This window comes from Colobus angolensis, unplaced genomic scaffold (assembly GCF_000951035.1).
Source record: "Colobus angolensis palliatus isolate OR3802 unplaced genomic scaffold, Cang.pa_1.0 Scaffold124, whole genome shotgun sequence".
Lineage (NCBI taxonomy): Eukaryota > Metazoa > Chordata > Mammalia > Primates > Cercopithecidae > Colobus > Colobus angolensis.
Genome location: NW_012113586.1, coordinates 6,360,392 through 6,368,124, shown reverse-complemented (window position 1 = coordinate 6,368,124; position 7,733 = coordinate 6,360,392).

Below are 7,733 nucleotides of genomic sequence, written 5' to 3'. Positions count from 1 at the left end.
CTTTTTATAGTTGGCACATTTTTTATTAGGATCCAAAGTGGTTAGTTTTTAATAGCAGTTTCTGACTTCCGCTCTCCAAAGTTGATAACTGAATGGGATAACCTAGACAGCAGCCAGGCATGGGCAGTCATTAGAGTGGGATTGGGGATATGAGGGAAAAACCTACATTTTCCCAAGATAGGGCCTGGGCCCCAGAAAATTCTGTTTTAAGCTCGGGCTTCTTGAAGATGTGGCCTGGAGCCTTGGGTACAGAGATATCCCTTTGGGATATTATAACAGCCGTCCTATGGGATAGACCTCTCATGATCACTACCAAACTGGCTTGGGGCTCTGCCAACGCCTTTCTGCTGCCCCTGTCTCAGTAGCTATCTGTTCCTTACGGATTGACTAAATGCTTATTAGGCACCTGTTCTGCGCTGAGAGTTGCGGGAGCCAGCAAGGAACAGACAGGTCAGATGCTACAAGTTTCCTGTCTGGTACCATGATAGTCCAGAGACAGTGTCTTAAACCCATGTCAAGTGTGTGCAAAGAGCTGCAAGAGCTGGAGGAAGAACCCACGAATATACTGAGAGTCAAGGAAGGCTTCAGAAAAGGTGACATTTTGAACTGATTCTGGGGGTGTTGAGGTTGCTGAGGGGGCCAATGAGTCACATCTCCCGATTCTAAAGCAGAAACAGACACAGAAATAAAAATGAGATAAAATATCGGCTGAATTGAGGAAAACAACTTGGACTCGAGGCCCAAAAGAGCTCCCTGCTTCTCACCAGTCAGGGGTGATTTTAAATTAAAAGCCATGGGAGAAGGGATGGGGATGCAGCCAAAACAATGAAACTTTATTTATTTATTCATTTATTTATTTTGAGACAGATTCTCGCTCTGTCACCCACAGTGGAGTGCAGTGGTGCGATCTCAGTTCACTGCAACCTCCGCCTCGCAGGTTCAACTGATTCTTCTGCTTCAGCCTCCCAAGTAGTTGGGATTAGAGGTGCATGCCACCACGCCCAGCTAATTTTTATATTTTTAGCGGAGATGGGGTTTCACCATGTTGGCCAGGCTGGTCTCAAACTTCTGACCTCAGGTGATCTGCCTGCCTCTGTCTCTCAAAGTGCTGAGATTACACGTGTGAGCCAACGTGCCTGGTCCACAAGAAACGTTAAACAAATACCACACCATTTGTAAAATGTGATGTGAACAGGTCAAACCTTCACTAGTGCGGACACTGGAGACTGATGCAAAGTAGGCCAGGAGAATCTGTGGGTCTGTTCAGGGAGGCCTCGTGTATGTAGAGAGGAAGGCTTCCTGTTCAGTCTGTGGCCTCACATGTCCTTGCTCAAGGTGTTTTCCCGGCCTGGGGACCCTGCTCAAATCTCTTCAGCCAAATCATGTCCTTCTCATGCTCTTCTTCAGGAAGTCTTCTCTTTCATTACCTCTTGTTCTCCAATGTCAACCTTTGCAGACCTGCTATCCACACCACTCTCAAAGTCTACCTCCTGACCACACACTTGATCTCCTGGCATTGAGCCCCTAGCCTTTCATACAGACCCTTTCACAAGACATAAATTCTTGTTGCTAATGTTAGGTCATCTCTTGTGAACTTCTGGATGGCTGTCCCTGCCCTGAGATTTCTTTTGTATCCCCACAGTGCTTTGCAAAGGTGTTTACCGTTGGCCAGAGCCTGTCTCATTAATTCGTTCATTCAACTAATAACTAAACCACCAACTAAGCACAGGAGATATAGCATATAGCACTGAGCAAAAACAGACTCCCTGTCCTCATGAAGCTTATAAACCAATGAGAGAGGTGGATAATGAACAAATACACAAGTGTATAATATGATGTCAGTGTATTAGTTCATTCTCACACTGCTATAAAGATATTACCCAAGAATGGGTAATTGATAAACAGAGGAGATTTAATTGACTCACAGTTCCACATGGCTTTAAAGACCTCAGCAAACTTACAATCATGGCAGAAGGGGAAGCAGGCACCTTCTCCACAATGTGGCGAGAGAGTGTGAGTGTGTGAAGGAGGAACTGTCAATCACTTGTAAAACCATCAGATCTCGTGAGAACCACTCACTATCAAAAGAACAGCATGGGAGAAATCGCTCCCATGATCCAATCACCACTCTCCCTCAACATATGGGGATTACAGGTTCCTCCCTTGACACATAGGGATTACAATTCAAGATGAGATTTGGGTGGGGACACGGAGCCAAACCATATCAGTCAGGTAGCAATAACTGTCAACAACAACAACAACATAAGCAGAGGAAAGAAAAGAGAAAGTAACAGGTGATGCCTTTATTGGTATCATTGGTAACACTCCCTGAGACCGAGACAGGGCAAAATGTTTGGCCCTTGATCAGAATAAAGTGAAGGAGCGAGACATCTGAATATCTAGAGGAAGTGAATTCTAGATAGAGAGAAGAACAAATGCAAAGGCTATGAGATGAGAATGTGCTTGAAATGTTCAAGGAGATTCTGAATGACCAATGTGGCTTGAGCCAAGTGACAGAAGGGACTTCTGTCCAATGTGGGAGTTGCCACATGTGACTATTTAAGTTTAAATTAATTAGAATGGGATACAATTTGAAATTTAATTTCTCAGTTGGTGTAGCCTCATTTCAAGTGCTCATAGCCACACATGGCCAGTGGCTACCATATTGGACAGCACAGATATTGGATGCCACTGCAGAAAGCTCCATTGGACAGAGTTGGTATAGAGCCTTGTAGACCTCACTGAGGCCTTAGAATTTTATTCGAAGCATGATGGAAAACTCTGGGAGGGGTCTGATTTACATTTTAAAGGATCATTCTGGCTGTGTGGAGAATACTTTTTAGGGGGTCAAGGGTGGAAGTGAAGAGACCAACTAGGAGACTGCTACAATAATCCAAGACAGATGACAGTGGTCAGGATCAGATGGTGGTGGTAGAGGTGGTGAGATTTAGTGGATTTGAGGATTTGAGGGTATATTTTAAAGATAGAACTGAAAAGAATTTGCCAATAGGTCAGATGTGGGGTGTATGTGAGACAGAGGAATCAACAATGACTCACAGGTTTTTGATCTGAGAAACTGGATGAATTGTGTGGCACCAATCACTGAGCCAGAGATTGCTGGAGAAGAGAGGTTTTGGTGGGAGTGAAAATGACATGGAAATCATGCATTCAGTTTGTGTGTGTCAAGTGTGAGATGCCTGTTAGATATCCATGCAGAGATACAAGTTATATTCAAGTTTGGAATCCAAGGGAGAGATCAGGGCTGAAGCTAAAAATCTGGGAGGTGATCTTTAAATCTGTAAGACTGAATGAGGTCATCCAGGATGCTACGGTCTGAATGTTTATGTCTCCTCCCACCACGCACCAAATTCATATGTTGAAATTCTAACCCCAAGGTAAGGAGGTGGGGCCTTTGAGAGGTGATGAGGTCATAAGGGCTTCAGTTTCATGAATGGAATTAGTGCCCTTATAGAAAATGTCCTTTATAGAAAAGGTCCCCCTTTTTATCATATTAGGATGTAGCAAGAAGGTGCCATCTATGAGAAATCAGCCCTCATCCAGCACTGAATCTGCCAGCCCATGATCTTGGACTTCCCAGCCTCTAGAACTATGAGAGAAAAATTATTATTGATTATAAGCTATCTAGTTAATGATGTTCTGTTATAGTAGCCCAAAAAGACTAAGACATACACACACACACACACACACACACACGCAGAGAGAGAGAGAGAGAAGAGAGAAGAAAAGGTCTACAAACTGAGCCTGGCAGCATTACCATTTAGATGCTGGAGAAAAGGATCTACAAAATAACTGTGAAGGAGCAGCCCATTAGGTGGGAGAGAGTGTGGTGCCTGACAGCCAAGTGGAATGATTGTTTCAAGAAGGACCAGCCACACCCAAAGCAGCTAAGAGGTTTAGTAACAGGGGACCTGAGAGCTAACAACTGAATATGGCAACATAGAGATCATGGGGAACCTTGACGGTGACTCTATCCACAGAGAGATCAGAAGAAAAATGTGACTAGAAAGCATGCAAGAGAGAACGGTAGGTGAGGTTGTAGAGATAGCAAGTATAAGGTCAAGTTTTTCAAGGAGTTTTGCTATAAAGGGGCAGCTCTCAGTGCTGCCAGGCAGTTACTGGAGAGAATTATGGGGCCTAGGGATAACTTTGTTTTTAATATGGCAGATGATACAGCATGTTTGTATGCTGATAAGGATGATCCAACAGGAAGGGCAAAGTAATGAGGCGAAAGAAAGAGGAGTTAGTTCAGGATTGATGGTCTTGAATAGGAGAGGGGAGAGATCCGTTGCCCAGGTGAAGGATTTGGCCTTTGATGGAGACATGGGCACTTTGTTCCTTGCAACGAGAGGAAGGCAGCCTGTGTGGATTCAGTGTATCAGCAGGTTGATGGATATGGCAGTGGGAGTTTCTATTTTCTCAGTGAAATAATATGCTAGACCATCAGCTGAGAGTGAGGAGAGCATCACAGGTACAGGGGGTTTAAGGAGAGAGGAGAAAGTAAGCGATAGTCCTCTTGGAGAGCAGGAGAATGAATTAACTGGGTGAATGTAGGAGCACTGACCGACAGCACCAAGGGCTCACTTGAGGTTTGTGGTCATGAATTAAAATGAGACAAATCAATGTGGGTGTGTATTTTTTCCAGCCATGATTGTAGGTGAAGAGCAGGCAGAGAAAGTTAGAGTTAATCAGGATTGGAATTTTGCCAAGAATGAGACAGGGGCAACAGAGTTGATGCTAATGATACAGGGCAGTGATTATATTGATGGATGTGGGAGCCTATGTTGGGTAAAGAGGGAGGTGGGCATGAGCAGAGGAATGGAGAGTGAATGGGTAACAGTGAGTGGCTTGGAGGTGCTGATTATGGGCATAAGGACACCACAGACAATGCTGAATGGGAGCCGACAGCTAAGGAGGAGAGGACAGGACTAGACAATGAGCAGGCCAAGGGACTGAAAGACCAGGGATGTTTAGATGGCCAAAGAAGTCACCAAGATCCATGACAGGTAAACCAGGTGATGAAATAATCAGCGAGTGGGGGAGTGTCTGGGAGGATTGTAGATAATTGAAAAAAGGGAGGACACCAGGTGTCTAATTTGATAGCCTGTGCTTCAAAGCAGTTGAACAATTCTTGCAGGGCAGGAGGAGAAAAATAGGCTGAGAGTGGCAAAGAGGCATGAAGGCACTGACCCTAGCTCCAGGTCCAGGGAGAGGTAAGTAGTGCGTGATTCCTAGTGCTGAGATTGAGTTATGAACTGGACAGACAAGGACTCTGATTTTATGGAGATTACATTTCCATTAAGGAAGTAAATAAATAAGTACACAGGATAGTATCAGATAATGAAAAGTATTATGAAGAAAATGAAACAGTGATGTTCTTGATGGTATCTGGCCATGAGAGTGGGGGTGGGCTGCTTTCGTTCAGGTGGTCTGAACAAGATGGGCGTGGGAGTCAGAAGTCCCAGGCAGAGGGAAAATGAAGTACAAAGGCAAGTTCAAAAGCGAGAACAGGATTCCTCTAAGGCTTAAGGGACAGCGCTCCGAGTCTGAAAGAGAAATTCGCTCACCAAAGCCTCCAAGAAACTAGGATCTGAACTAGACTTGTTAGTCAACAATGCCTAAGAAGGCATAGGAAGTGAAAATAACATTCTAGATGAACCCCTTTGTGTGGCTCAGAAAACTTACAGTATTCCCAATGCCTGCTTTCTATAAAGTGCTACAATACTTTTTGCCCTTAACCAAATTATTCTTCCTTTGTCTCAAATCTAAGAACATTTTTATTCTGTTTGCAATGTTGACTGAACATTAAAATTGCATCATTGGTTTCCTCTCTCACTTGTTCTCGTTTTTTATTTTATTGTTATTCAGTGCAAAACAAAAAGCTGTGATCGGAAAAAGACAATAGAGGGATGGCTGGAGGAAGCTTGTCAAAATAACCTCCTGTTTAGTAGTTTTGCTTCTGTTCATGCCTGACTTTCATATGCATAAAAGGGCCAGAAATTGATCACAAATGGCAGAAAATTGCATTCCATTAATTTCAGAGCCTTTGACTCCAACGGCTCAATCTTCAAGAGCAGTTGCTTCTGGGATGTTCAAGAAAACAAAGAGTAAAAGCTATTTTGCGTATCTGTTTTATATTTTAAGAGAATACATTTCACTACATTATCCAGAGGGATTTTGCTCAGAATCTCATCAGTGTGTTTCGAGTCTGCTTGCCACAGAAGCCCTTGATTTCAGCTTGGAGACAAAAGGGTAGAAACTATGGGTGAGGTTGGTGAAAGGGGATCTCTTACAGGACCAAATTAATAAATGCGAACTGCCTTTCAAAATGAACTGAATTACTTGAAAAGCAGAAACCGAAATGAAAACTCAAAACCTTAGAATTGTTACCCACACTGTATCCCTGATATCTATTCATTCAGCCTTTGCTTGAATTTCCCTAGTGACAAGGAACTCACTACTTCCTAACATACACAATTCCATTCTAAAGCAGTCTAGCTGGAAGAAATTTCTTTCTCTGTAAGAGTAGAAATTAACTCCTGGAAACATTCATCTATTGATCCCAGTTCTACCCTCCAGAGACTCCTGCACACAATTCTTAATATATCACAAGACAATGTTCCTGTCTGCCTTGGGTTCAACATCCCTGATTGCTTCTTTGGAATTGTTGCATTCAAATGTCTCTTTTCCAGGCAAATCGCCTTCTAAAATCCAAAATGTTCGTACTTCAAGGCTGTTACTCAAATTCAGACATACCTTTATCTCATTGTGTTTAGGAAACATTGAGCAGAGTGACACATAATCTGCAGAGGCTAAGGGATTGGGAGTGACTGTCTACCACCTAGTCTCTCCAGCAGATGGTTGATGCTACCCTGCAAAACGAGAATTTACTCCCATCCCTTTTCTTTCACCAGGGCCAAGGCCAAACATTACACACGCATATGAATTTCTTATGCTTTGGGGATCATGAATCATTTTGAAAAGCTGATAAAAGCTATGGGTGGCCTCGTCAGAAATATGAACATGCACATAAAATATTGTATTTGATTTCATCAAATTTAGACATCCCACTCTGAATCCCATTCATGAACTGCACTCCCCTTCCACAGAGTGCAAGGGATTCAAATTAAGAATCCTTGCTATAAACAAAGCCTACACAGCCCAGCACTATGTCCTCCATGGTATTTCAAAGGGTTTTTCAATTGAGGGCTTAAAATGACTCACGCAATTCACCCATCCTTTCAATCAAATATACCAGGTATGTGTTATACAGCTTACACACCAAGGGTATGGCACTGAACAAGACACAGCCTCCATTCTCAGGGAGTTCATGGCCTAGGGCAGACAGCAGGAGCAACTATGCTTACACAAACACTCTTACAATGACAGTGCTATAATAGGGTTAAGGACACGGCATGTGTGCATGTGCGGGAGTGAGACACCTAACTCAGCCTTGGGGGTTTCTGGGAGGACTTTTCAGAGGAGGTTGCTAAGCCCTGAAAAAGTTTCATATTAGATTTTAAAAATATTTAAAAATACCAGATGTTGTACTAATTCAATAGGCCAAATTGGGTGCATTCTCAGCACAGCACAACTCCTCACAGCAAAGACTTCCTTGTTTGTCTGCTGCAGAGGCTGCTACCCTGTAGCCTCACTGTAAATACTCCAAGAACTCACCTCTCCTTGCCTATACTGCTGTCTCCTCCCTGGGACAC